Source organism: Phyllostomus discolor, chromosome 1, assembly GCF_004126475.2.
Source record: "Phyllostomus discolor isolate MPI-MPIP mPhyDis1 chromosome 1, mPhyDis1.pri.v3, whole genome shotgun sequence".
Lineage (NCBI taxonomy): Eukaryota > Metazoa > Chordata > Mammalia > Chiroptera > Phyllostomidae > Phyllostomus > Phyllostomus discolor.
In genome coordinates this window covers 73,385,617-73,399,835 of record NC_040903.2, presented here as the reverse complement: position 1 = coordinate 73,399,835, position 14,219 = coordinate 73,385,617, and positions in this window count along the sequence as shown.

Here is a 14,219-nt window from a genome sequence, read left to right as displayed (position 1 = left end):
GTATTCTAGAAGAGTCGATCGTCTCCATGACTGTTAAAACCAATGGAGAGTCGAGTCCTGCCACAACCAGACCTCTCATTCCACTGCGCCCACTGTGAATGGCACTTGGGGTTCCGTGTGCAGAAATTGGAATTGTTTTGTTGGAGGGGAATCAGGAAGCTTAGTGATTCAAATGTACTTCCTAGCAGTATTTGAGGGCCTAGTGTAAGGACATTGATTGCTCCATGGGACGTTTGCCTGATGCCAACTAATTAGGGAAACGCATTCTGGGCCTGGCATGACTGAGCCCAGGGAAGGGTAAATGGTGTCGCTATAGCTGGTGCGCCGGAGCTCCTCGGCGTAACTCGTAATCTCCTTACACTTGACTGAGTTTATTCCACGCACGGTGGTCTGTAAAGGCCACTGTGTCTCAGCACACAAGGCAATTGCCAAAATACAGTAGGATTATCAGCTGGAATTCTTATCTGCTATGGCTAAACAATTAAAGAGGCCCCTGAGTTTCAGTGGAAGCGATTCCTTGGACTGTTTGGTGAGGTCTGCAAATGGGTACAGCATCACCATCGCAGGGTCAACTCAGGCTGGCAGCAACTGGCTGATGCAGGTGGATTTTTCACTTTGGGGTCCAGCACTGTCAACCAACTTCTCCCTGGTGAGGCAGAGTCCTGTGAGGCCAGACGCCGGCAAGCATTTCTTAGCATCTGTTGGTGGAATGTAGTTGGGCAAATGTTGCAGGTGTTATGCAAAAACAAATTAATATGTAAAAAATGCAAATTAAAAAGGAGAGAACCTGACTGGTGTGGCTTAGTGGATTGAGAGCCAGCCTGTGAACCAAAGGGTTGCTGGTTCAATTCCCAGTCAGGGCACATGCCTGGGTTGCAGGCCAGGTCCCCAGTTGGGGGCATGTAAAAGGCGACCGTATATTGATGCTTCTCTCCCTCTCTTTCTCCCTCCCTTCCATTCTCTCTAAAAATAAATTTAAATTTTTTTAAAAGGAGAGAAAGAGCCCTGGCCAGGTGGGTCAGTTGGTTGGAGAGTCATCCTGTACACCAAAGGTTATGGGTCTGATTCCCAGTCAGGGCACAGCCGCAGGTTCTGTCTGCGGGTTGGGGAACATACGGGGGAGGTGACCGGTCAGTGTTGTTCTCTCACATCAATTCTCTGTCTCTGTCTCTGTCTCTCCCTCTTCCTCTCTCTCTAAAGTCAATGAACATATCCTTGGGTGAGGATTAAAGGAGGAAAACAATAAAGGAGAGAAAGAGAGAGTGAGCAAATAAATTTGGAAAACTGAGCTCAATAAAAGTAAGTCATTTTTAACTTTTTTTAATACAGAATTTCTCATAGCCTTCAATATGCCACCATGCATCGTGAATGTTCAAAAGGATATGTAACTTTTCACAAACCTTATTTGACAATTGGAACCATTCTCCTGTGGTCACCTTGGGTACCTTAGTGCCTTGGGAACAACTTTGGGATCTGCTGGTCTAGAGCAGAGATGCTTACCGAGCAGCCCATGGACTGGTGGTCTGCAAAGAAGTAAGTACAGAAATTGAAGGTAAGCTTTTAGTGACTTTTATGGCTAATTACAGTTAAGCAGTTAAAATCACTGGGCAGAGTAATCTTTATTGTCCACTGAGCCTAATAACAAAGTCATGGGGCTTATATTTTGTATTTGTTTTATTAATTTCATGTATCTAATGATTAGTTTTCAGGATACTTTACAAAAAATATCCATCTGCAACACACCAAAAGTTTAAAAAACAGTCCTTTCCCTCGCCATTTGAAAGCTATCCCACCAGCATTAAGGCCCCATTGGATCTTCCTAGCATCAGGTGCCAGCACGAAGGTGATCCAGGCAGGATGCAGACTACCTTCCTGTGCCCCCACCTCTGCGGGGCCGCTGGCACTGTCTTTTATTTTTTTCTTCTGTAATTCTCTATCCTGCCTGAGTGCAGGGTCTCAGACCCAGGTGGCTCGCTGTGGTCCATCTTCAACTTAGTCCAGAACGAAGAGCCACAGGATGCCACCTCGCCTGCAGGTAAGTTCAGAAAAAGAAAGACGGTGACAGTCGTCACCCTGCCACGTGCAGCAATGTTCACATGTCGGCCTGCCTCCCACCTTTGGAATATTGCTGACAGCTCTCTGAAGACTTCAGAAAGCCTGACAAGCTTTCAGGAGTGGTGACTTCCCACCAAGGAACAAGGCATAGGAGGATTTAAGCAGCTCAGTTGAAACAATGCTTGGCTTTTGTTCTCCTTAATCGTACTGGTCATGTGGGTTTTCTCCCCCAGCTTTCTGAAGTGTTCTCCGATAGAGGACTTCAGTCTTTTTAAAACAGTAATTTTTGTAACAATGGTAATTACTTTAATTGGAGTTCTTTAAAGGTAGATCCTTCTTACCCACCTCCTACAATGTGAGTCACTCTCTGATCTATTGCATTACTCTAAATCAATGCTTTATTATTTCCTCTTTATAACCACTAATGGGCATTGTAGGAGGGGAGTCAAAAAACTTCCAGAAGTCGTTATTTTTCAGTCTAGAATAATTACCAGTAATTTTTCTTTGTTTCCAGGTAATGGTAGATAATCAGCTTTATGCATAGAAAAATGTGCACACTGCATGTGGCCGGCCTCCCCAGCTGGGCTGTCACAGAGGTTTAGAACTCTTAACGTCCCATGCGCTCCATTTGGTCTCACTCCCCAGCGGAACCTCTCTGGCTCCCACATTTCTGAGGGTCTTTTGTGGATGTTAATCGACAGTAGTTTGTCCTGCATAGGGTCTTTGACCCCCAAATTGCCACATTCTTCAGAACAGTTGTTTGAGCTGCTTGACACATCCTAGGGAATGGGTGAAATATCACAACCTTCACCTTGAGTATGGGAAAAGGGAGGGGCAAAGGAGTCAGACTGAAGGAGCCACATGCTCTGGGGTGGGGGAGCTCCAGGTAAAACCCCAAGAACCGGCCTTGTCTCCAGGTCTGTCTGAACAACTTTCTTTTCTCTCATTCTTTCATGTGATGTAAGGGACAGAAACAGGCACTTTTCCATTTTTAGGGTCCCATTTTGTGTTGTTTTGATCTCCTGGTTGGTACTGGTAAAACTGCTGTGAGATGTACCCATCACAGGATCTAGAACCAAGGGGAACTGGGGACCACTGTACCTTGCCTCTAAAATCCTCCTGGACTGTGATGAGCTAACGCAAGTAATTTGCATTCTGGATTCCCATTTGCTTATGTTTTCATGTCCTTTCTTTGCACCTTGTCCACATTTTAGAAATATAATAAAAGAAATATTTCCTCCAGTTTTCTTCTTTCTCTTTTGTTTTCTTTCTCTCTTTCTGTTTTTCTATCCATCATGTATCTATCCATCCATCCATCGTAGGGGAGGAAAATTCTCTTTTCCCTTCTTTGCGTCTCCAGCTGGGTGTAAGAGTTGAACTGACATAAGGCAGATTAACAGGAGAAATGGATCCAAGGTCTATTAAATTTTTACATGTGCATGGGAATCTTCACAAAATAATGAAGGCCCAAAGAAGTGACCACAGCAGAAAGCTTTTTATTTTTTAAACAAAGAAAAAATAAAGTTGTGCAGAATTGACAAGACGGAGGGGTTTGGGCTGAGGGTAGTAAATGATGAGAAGAACTAGGAACATAATGTCAAGTTTAACAAGATCACTTGTTAAAATTGGCCCCCAATTTTCCATCTCTGGGGATAAGAATGTCTATCTTTCTTCTTCCCATTATAGGGAGGGCACCTTCCACATATTTTTATCTCCTGCTTTCAGGATAAAAAAGGAAGAGGATGCCCCTCTTACACCTGCTATTTTTTATGTGCATCTAACTCAAAGTAATCAATATACCGGAATGGCTTATTTTGGGGTAACGTGCTCTGAACTGCTTCACCATCAATCATACCTATACCTGTACACCCACCCATTATCTGTCAGTCTATTCGTCTATCTATCTGTCTATCCATCCCTCCACTCATACATCTGTCCAGCCTATATCTCTATCTGCCTATCTATCATTATGTATCCAAGTCATCAATAACCTGCATGTCCAGGTCTCACAAGTCTGACCACCAATTAAGGCACACTTCGTCTTTCCACGAATTCCCCAGTTACACATCAAGCTGTGAATTTTTAATCTTGGATCACCTCCTTGCCCAGGGTTTCAGTCCTTTTGAGATCTCTTAGGGGCCTGATTTGGGGGTTGTAATGTCTCACACTCACTCTGTCAGTGAGTTGGGCCACCATCCCTCCCCCTCAGGCTGCTGTCCTTACCCACAAGGTAGCTTCAGCACTCAGTTCTGCATTTCAGGAGCAGAACAGACTTTTCCCTTAAATTCCTCCACTGTGACAGAAACCGGACTATGCTATCCAGCTAGGGTGAGAGAAGGGGGAGGAGGTGCAGCACAGGTAACTGAATAGTGATGTGGCCACTCCCAGAGCCTCAGGCAGGTCTGCCCTTGGGATCCTTTCCAGAGTTCCATAACCTCGCCTCCAGGGGGCCTAAATAGGAAGGAGGAGCCACACCCCACCCCTGGGAGGGCTTTGTGCCCGTCCTTAGAGTCCCACCCAGCTCCTAGGAGGCCCAGATACAGCTGGCCTCCCTGATCCTTGATTCCTGTCTCATGACCAGCCTACCCCCAGGATACTGAGACAGACTGTCCTGTGTGTGGGAGAACCACCCGCCTTGGCCTCAGGAGCACTTTTTGGCCCTCTGGTCCCTTACAAGACTGGTCCCTCAGAACATGACTGTCCAGTGTGAGCACTCACTGGACCTCGGCCTTAAGAAAACAAGCTTGAAGCAACAGCACTCCTGAAGGCCGAGGGAGAGAGCAAGTCTCACCAGGTTCCTGCTCTGGGTTTTCCTCCTTCCCTGTAGTAGGATTCTCCGGCCCAGCCTGTCCTCCTGCAGACATGCCATCTAGCCACTGTAGCCCCTTCCTGAGCCCCTAGCCCACCAGTTAACATACAACACACAATGGAAGATCAAGCACAGGATGACTGCTGCAGACCCTCCTGCTTTGCAAGGGTAGAAACCCGAGAGGCACTGAAGTCACTGGTTCATAGTAATTCTAAAATCCAGTTGGATACAAATCAACAGTTTTTCAGAACAATTTTTCATGGCCCTTGGCTTCTTCATGGAGTTTTGTTTCCACCTTTTGAGTTATCCTTCCTTTTCCTGCGTGTATGTAGTTTTCTCAGCCTGCTTCCGGCCTTTAGAAGTTTCACAGTCCAAAGACATCTTTTCAGTTAGTTTTGTCTGTCCTTTCCACTCCAAGCTGACAATGTTTTTTCTGATATAATTCCCTTGTAAACTTTGTAGGTATCCTGTGAATCTTACTAGGGCTCACTCTGCTAGGAAGAAAGCCTCACCCACAAGAATCTTCAACATACGCCCTGCACAGGATGGGCTTGTCTCAGCCCCCCAGCTTGTGGCATTTGTTATTTGTGATGATAGGTCAAGCCAACTGAGACACAGCGGCACCTTGGATGCATCTTTAATGACATGCGGTCCTGGGCAAGGAGCTACATGGACACAGTCTGGGTTTTAAGTATCCCACCAAGATCCATCAGGAGGAATGAGCCGCATCAATTCTGTCTGATTCCAGGGCCTCTTTGGCATTCTTTACAGTCACTGCTCTGAGGTCCGCAGGGGAAAGGATGTTTTTAAGTTGAGGATAAAGCCTTGGTGTGGGCAGGCAGTGGGGTCTTTGTAGCTGTCTCTCAGTGGAGAAACGCAGCATTTAATGTCAGACTTTCCATGTGGAAAGCCTTCCCATGTACATCACTGAATGTGGAGCCTGACAAGTGGGTCTCTTGGCCCTGAAGCACTTGGTTGGGAGGCTGAACATGAAGTTGGTAACACAAGGTGCAATGCGTCTGCACCCCCAGAAACAGAGGACTGTTCTGTCCCTATTCAGAGCAGAGTGCCTACAGGCCTAGAGTCATCCAGTGAGGTCCCTATTTGGTTGACCAAAAAAGCCATCGACCTTGTGGCTCAGCGTGCCCTCCCTGTTCAGCTGACAGAAGCTGCTGACTTGGCTCAGGGCTGGGGGGACCCTGGGTGCCGGGTAGGCAGCTAGCTGCCCCAGGCTCAAGTGAGATGCTGTCAGGCACAGTGGCCTGTGTTTCTTTCCTCTAAGAGTCTGTTGATCTGTATCCTTCCGGACATGGCTATGTCTCATGGCAGCTTTGGGTTTTTATTTATTCATGTGTGTGTTCTTAGAGCCTGTGCCATTGCCAAAGGGTTTATGGCCTCTTAAAGTTTCAAAGCCTCTGCTTTTATGGCCACTGTTTGTTGAAGAGAAGTGCTGTTTGGGGAAATGATCAGTTTGCCTTCTGCCTGGATGATGGATGGAGGCTTAGTGTTTCCTCTTTTATTCAGAGCCCTAACAACCCAGGCACCTGCTGGCCAGCGCCACCAGCTCTCTGAATGCTCGTTCTTGTATGCATTCATGCTTGCTTTCCCCACGATCTCCTCCATGCAAATCCAGGGCTAGCTGCACGCTAAATTTGAGTGGTTTATCATGCTGAATCCCGTGGCTCAGAGGTTTTCCTGAGATTCACCACAGCAGTGGTGCATCTGCATGGCAAATGCATGCATCCTCTGAGTACTGTGCAAGCACTCCAGGGCCTGGCCTCTCAGAGGACTGGTCTGTTGACGGGAGGTCTCCTGAACAGCTGCCATGAGGAACCAGGTATAACTGTCCTGTGACCCATGTCAGCATCATTAGGTGAAGGGAGCTCAGGAACACTCAGTCCTGGCTGCTGAGTTTCAAGGGATCCATGGTGACAAGGAGCAGCAGTGAAAGGGGAGGCAGGTACCACTTTAACAGAAGTTGGGCAAAGCTGGGTTGGATTCCGCAGGAGGCTTTATCTCTCCTGTAGCTGCAATCTGAAAACTGAGGATTTGATCACCTTTTACCCGGGTGCCTCATGCAAGAGACCAAAGCAAAGCACACCTGGATACCTTGATGAGGGGGAGAAAAGAGCAGAGGGCAGGACTCGGCCATTGGCCATGTCCCACAGGAGACAGAAAAGCAGTGCCCCTGGGCATCCACACGAACAGCGGCCCAACCCAGAGCAAATGCAGCTCAGTCTGATGGTGCACGAAGCCACATGGGAATTCCTTGGCTTCCTTCTTCCCAGAAGGCAGGTGCGGAGTGGCGATGCTGCCCCCTCCTTGCTGCTCTGCCAATCCCTTATCCCCTAGCAGGGGTAGTGAAGTGGGAAGTTCAGCTCTTGTTGCCCCCAAGTAGGTCAGAAAGGTATGTAAATGAAAGCCAAGCACACATGTTACATACAGCCCCCAACTCCATGTCCAGCTCCATGCCCGACCTGCCTTCCCAGAAAGAGACATTGTGACTGATTGACAGTGTCACCCAGATACAATGTCCCCAGAAATGTCCCAAACAATAGCAACCCCTCCTGTAACAGGGTGCAGCCAAGAGGGATTGGCAGCAAGAGGGGCCCCAAATAGGGATTTGTAAAGGGGTCCAGAACTCAAGGTATCCAGGAAATATTAGAAAGACATATAGGATGTCCTCACGTCCCCCCTCCCCCACCCACAAGGCTGAGCTGCGGGATGGGACACATGGAGCAGGGCCATTGGGAGCTGTGTTGTATAGCAACAGCTTTGCAGCTAAACTCTAGTATGGTCATTTAACATATCTATAACCTTTAACTTGTTTCATGGATATGTTAAATAACTGTGGCCATGCATTAAGCCAGGGGGATGGAAGTGACTTCCACCCAAGATGTAATGGGGTGGGGGGCAGCTCCTCCTGGTTATAGCATCTGTGTGAGAGCTTGGAGAACACTGGCTCCATGCCATGGGGCCACATCTGCCCAGACTTACGATGGCAGCCCAGTAAAGCTGAAAGAATAGGGGAATGCTGGCTGGCTGGTGTAACTGATTGTAGGAGGAGTGGGAAATGGGGCTGCGGAGGAAGATTGGCTCAGGGATTTAAAACCCAGGCATGGCAGCCATACCAGAGAGAACCACACAGCTTTGGCAGAGTCTGGACTGCATGGGGTTGGGGTGCTCCCTTTTGCCATGTGGCTTAGGAAGCAGGGGAGACTTTGCCTGGAAGAAAAGTGGGGAAAGGACTCTTGCTGATGGGCCATGAGAAAGTGTCACATGGCTTTGGATTAACCGGAGATCGTGGCAGTGACACAGCTGATGGTTCCAGGAGCCCGAATCATGGACTGCTACTTCTTTTCCTGAGATATGGTGCCCCAGACTGGGCAGAGGGAGAAGGAAGGACTGTGTGCATCTGTGGGTATTTTAAAGGACGTTAGTATTTTAATGAAGACATTAAGTCACTACTCAAAGTCTCTATAGCTTTTTAAATAAGTAATTCCTTTCCTTTTCACAAATCTCTGGCACTGAGAGACATCTTTCCTCTGGTGGTGGGCATAGTGAACCTAGTAGGTGCGGGAGGACCCCCAGAGCAAAAGGGGGGGTCCTTTCGGTAATAGTACACCCCCCACCCCCAGTCTGTTCTGTAACACTCCCGTTGTTGTTTCACCAGAGAGAGGAAAGGCCAGACAAATCAGTCACCTGTGTCAGTTATTGATTGGTCATCGCTCGTCCTTCTTTGCTCTTCCTGGGACACTGGAGTGAACGTTTCTTCCTTGCTGGGTGGAGGAAGGTTAGGCATCCTCAACAGAAGGCAGCAAAGGGTCTGCACCAGGCCAGAGCAGCAGGAAGACCCTTCCCTTCCAGGTTGTGACTCTGTTACTGTTATCCTTCAGTAACGGAGCCTAGGCCTGCTGCCCCTCCAGCAGGCTTCTCTGTAGCAGCGTGTTCCCTGGAAGCCTTATTGCCTCTGAAGGGTGTTGAGGTCCGCCCTACCTGGTCTCAGGAAACTGTAACCGCCTGTGGCTAAAGCTGAGTCAGAGGCCTCTGCATCAGGAGACACTAAGGAGACAAAACTTATTTCCCTGGCATGAACGCTGCCTGTTCTGTGCCGGCCCCCAATGCTTGATCAGTTAGCCAATGACGGATAAGATTTCCCACAGGGGGAATCGCCTAAGACAGGCATGATCACGTGGAGGCCTCAGGGAAGGACTTGGGGGGCTGTGGAAATGAAGGGGTGATCGGTATCAACCCCTGCACCCTCGGCTTTGACAAAGCCTGAGTCCTTGTTCTTAGTTGTGAGAAATCCAAGTCTCCTGGCTGCCTTTGTCTCCTCTGCCTGACTCAGGCCTGTGGAAATAACAGGGGTGGTGCAGTCCAGACCAGAGTCGGCGGACCCCCGGGGTTATCAGGCCTGGGACATAGAATATGCAAGATCCTGTGAGATCTGCTTGCTGGGGGATGCTCTTAAATTAGAATATGAAGGCACAGGCAGGAAATGAAACTAAGTTTTTAAGTCCTGTAGTCTTTAAATGATAAAACCCCAAAATCTCAGCCCAGAATCCCAGCAGGAGATCTGCCAGCCCCTTTCAAAGCTAATTACTTGCTTTACCTTCCCTGTCAGACTGTAATTCACAAACTGTATCGATATTCTTAATAAAAGCCTGCTCAGGCAGGAGAACGGGGTGCTCTCCACTACAGGGAGTGGCTATTTTGTACCTATTTCTCCACAGGACTCGGTTGTCTATGTGTATGTTTTTCTCATGTTTCGACAAGCATCTGCAGCAATGGATACTGCTGGCTGGTATCCGTCACAGAAGGAGTCAGAACTGCAGCCTAGGATGGGGGGGGTCCCCTCCCCAAGTCTTACACGCATTCTCCCTCAGCCAAGAACTAGTCATGCCCCTTTGCACTTGCCACCTCTGGACACCTGCTGGCCCTCTTTCACCCCTGTAATAATTTTATTTAACAGTTATTCACATTAAAATTCCCCATTTAAAAAAAATATTTTATTTAGAGAGAGGGAAAGGGAAGGAGAAAGAGAGGAAGAGAAACATCAATGTGTGGTTGTCTCTCACACACCCTCTACTGGGGAGCTGGCCCACAACCTGGTCATGTGCCCTGACTGGGAATTGAACTAGGGATCCTTTGGTTCGCAGGCCAGTGCTCAATCCACTGAGCTACACCAGCCAGGGCTAAAATTCCCCAATTTAAATAACTGTGGCAGTCATTTTCTTTTGACTGGACCTTGACTGATACTTACTCCTCCCTTTAGTGAAGAGAAAGGAAAGTCTAAAATTAGTTCCTCTTCTTTAAAGAAATTAAACCCTCAAGGAAATTACAGTCCCCAAACCTGTCCCTTAGTGCACATTTGGGTGTTTGGGGTAAGCTGCTGGTTTAGACCACGGCGGGGGTGTGTGGAAACAGCACTGGATCTTGTCTTTCTGCCAGGCTTCCAAGCTGGGGGCTGGGACTGGGCTGCAGGCTGGTCACCCTGTCTGCACAGTGGAGACCAAGGCAAAATGGTGCCATCAGAAACAGGCGGCACGAGGGTGGAAAGCCTCATGGTCCCATTTCAGCCCATCATTCAGCTCAGCGCTCTTCTTCAACTTCACAGTGACATGAGCCAATAAATTCCTTCTTCTTCTCTTCCCTCCCTCCCTCCTTCTCTCCCTTCCTTCCTCCCTTCCTTCCTTCCAGACTATTTTAGACTAAGATTAGTTTATGATACCATCTTTAGAGCAAACAGGGTCTTTCCACCAGCTGTCTTATGTAGATAAAGTTGTTTCTACAAGCGGTAATATTAACATCTTGGCTGAGTAGCCCTGTGGTTTGACCTTCACTTGTGGAATCATTTATATTTACCAGCTGGTCTGTACAAAATGTTTGAGTATTTGGAAGGGAGATAAAGCAGATTGGTTGGAGGTGTCATGATGAAGTTGAAAGTATGAAGGCGGGAAGTCCTTCTTTAACAAAGAAAATCTTTGTCAATCTCAGTGAAGTGTTTGTGACAAGGCCTGAGAGAGCAGGGACAAGCAGTGGTTGCCCATGGTAACCAAGATGAACCTTATTCCTGATTGGGTGGCTGGTCTGACGAGGATGGCGTCCTGGCTGCCATGCTTCCACGTCTCTTTTTTTTTTAATTACACAGATGCAGAGCAAACAAAGAGTAGGGGATAAGAGCCCATTGCAGAGGGGCTGCTGGTTTTCTCTTGGGAAAGAGACTTTGAGAGCTTCCAGCAAAACTCTGATGATTATTATTTACAGAGGCAGAGGGAGGCTTCTTTCCTATAAGGCTTATATGGAGTGAACATTGCTTCTGATATTTCTAACTCAAAAAGAAACTGAAAAGATTTTCAACCCAAGGTAAAGTTAGGTGGTGGTTTATAAGTAGAGTTTTAAGTGAGTGGACATCACATTGTTCTTATAAATATAATCTATGGTAAGTTTTAAGTGATATTTATGTCTATTTATATTGAAAAAAAGAACTCTTCTCTGGTTCACAGGTTTTCCATCCTATCAGCTTTTCTGGGGGTGAAGTGCTTTCCCTCAGATCCCTCAGGCCATCTAGTGGCCAATTCATGAATCACAGTGTCCGGGGGGAACTAGTGTGTCCCCCCAGGGTGTGTCTGACGGTCTAGCATTTTTCCGGTAACAGAAAGACACAGAAGCTGATTCATGCCAGGGATTCTGATTTTGTTTTTCTGATTTCATCCTCCTAACTCGACTGTGATGTGTGGCCTCCTAATCATTCAGCAGGAAGAGCTTAAGGCTCCCCGCCTGACAGCTGAGGAAATGGTGCTTCAGTGGAGAGCCGGCAATTTGCAGGGCCCTGAAGCACAGCTCTTACCTCAGATAAGAGCAGGTGGTAGGGAGCTGAAGAAGATAAAGGGAATTCCAAAAGTGGGGCATATGGGACTGATCGACGTGAGGAATGGAGGAGCTACAGATGGCAGTTTGTGAAGTGGCTGTGGGGTGCACGAATCAGGTTTCCTCTGGTGCAGTGTGTGTGTGTGGGACGGGGAGAAGCTTCCTTCCTTTCTCCCTGGAAGGGCCTGAGGCACAATCCCGTTCCGGAGTTTGCAAGCAAACAGAAGGCCCCCTCCAGCACTTCAGTTCAAGGTGGTGGTGCTGTTGTTGCAGGAGCCTGAACTGAATCTGTTTCTCTTACATGCGGTTTGTCTGATTTTCCTATTGGTTGATGCGAATTAGGTTGTATTTGCTTCCTCTGACAGAATTGCCTCAAAATGACAGGAAGCAGTTTCCCTGTATTCACTGTCAGCTGGTTGGGTTCCTCGTTGCTGCTGGCTCAACGGGACCCCTTATCAGCTGTTAGGAGACCGGTTATGTGACAAAGCGTCTCCTGTTCCCTCCCGTGCCCTGTGTCCCCACCACAGAGTAGAAAGTCTGCATGTAAATGTGTGTGTGTAAATATGTATACTTATCTATAAAGTTTGCTTATATGTATAAAAAGAAATGATTAACCGAAAACGGCAAAGACCCAGGGGACAAAGAGAAGCTGGGTGTCTCTGTGCCTGGCCTGCTTCCAGCAGCCTTGCCTACCTGGTGAGGAGTCATCGGAAGGGCCAGGCTCGCTCCACGCCATTGAGTTCCAGCGCAGAGCTCGAAGGAGCCAAGAATTCGAAGTTGAAATTTCACCTCCATGTCCACCTGCAGAAGTCTAAGTGCTGGTCTATGAGCAGGACAGGGTGCTGTTGGCTCTGTTCATAACTCTAAAACGCCGTATATGTGAGGTGTGGGCTCTGCCCCAGGACTCACAGCTGATAAGGAGTGTCCACTAAATTCACCTTGTTTTGTATGCTTGACTTTAGAATCCTATAAATATTTTACATAACTGTGAAATAAATTTTAAGAAATGGTCCCTAACTGTGGAAAACTGTGGAATGGGTGAACTGAACTGGGTATTGAAACAGTAGCATAATTTCTCAGAGAGGAACTATTTCAAGTGACTCTAACATGCAGTAATTTAACTCAGCATCCTGAGTTAGGCTATATTCTGCAGACAAAAAGAACTGTAACACATTGTGTGAGACTGTAGTCACTAGTCCTATTGTTTGGAGTGGTGTCGGGCACTTTTATTCTAAAGCTACTGTATGTACCTTGTGGAACTGAGCCAATGAGTCCTTTCTGTGGAGTCACCGAGGCCTGGAATTCTGGGCACAGAAGGAGAGAGTGCAGATGTGTGATTAATGAGTTAAATAAAAAACTTACAGCTCTGAATTTGAATTGCAAGTTTTAGTAGGCACTCATGTATTTTTATCTTTAAAGAGAAAAGTATTTTAGAGTTTTGTCCAACTAAGAGGCTTGGAGATAGTGAACACCTCCAAAACCCCAATCAGAGTATGTGTCTGAAACCCTTTCCCACCAAAGGAACGGCAGCTCTTCTGAGTTGGGAGGGGCTGTGGCCGCGGTGAGCTCAGACTGCCTTACACCGCAGAGCAGGGGCGTTACCTAAGATGCCCCTGTCATGCCGAAGGGACTTGGGGCCACGGCAGAACTTCCACTGCCGAGGCAGGCGGGGGTCTGAGGCCCATTCTAGGGAACAAATGATAGATTTATTTACCTCCCTGAACCTCAGTTTCTTCTCTATAAAAGGGGTGCTGACAGCAGCACCTCATGGGGCTGTGAGAACAAGGGAGTTACACACCCCACCGTTGGGCTCAGCCACCCTCGATCGCATTTGTCCTTAAGACCCGAAATGCTTCCTCCGATGTGTGCGTAGACATTTCCTTCCTACCTATTTGATTTAAAGAGCTTGACTTGGAGGACAAAATAAAACAAAGCTTCGTTGGGCATGTACTACCAACATCCATAAATGGGACGAGGTGTGGGTCCTCTGTCAGAGTGAGTTTACCCCCCAAACTTTCAGTCTATTTGTTTCTGGTTCATTCCATGGGCAAAAGTCTACTCAAAAATCTCTCCTGGACGCAGTCCTTCAGCCTGCCCCTAGGTCTTCTTTTACTTAACGGCTTACATTACCATGCCCTCTTCCTCTTTTTAACAGTGGCTTTTCTTGATGCACCTGCAGTGTTAAGTTGGAGTGGGACCAACACCTCCAATCCAGCTGCCCAGCTGGCTGCTGCCATTCTGGTGGCCTTGAGAAGGCCCTGATCTTGCAGTGACCACCCACTACTGGGGTCCTGAGGAAGCTGGCTTTTCCAGTGGCTTACTCAACTCTGATGGCCGGCCCCAGGCAGAGTGGCCTTCTGCGAGCAGAACCGTGTCCCTCTATCTCTGTTTGCAAACTTGCTTTGCTACATGCCTCAAGGAATAGGCAAACACATCAGCATTGTGAACATTTTAGAATTATTTTTGCCAGAACATTGTGTTGCAC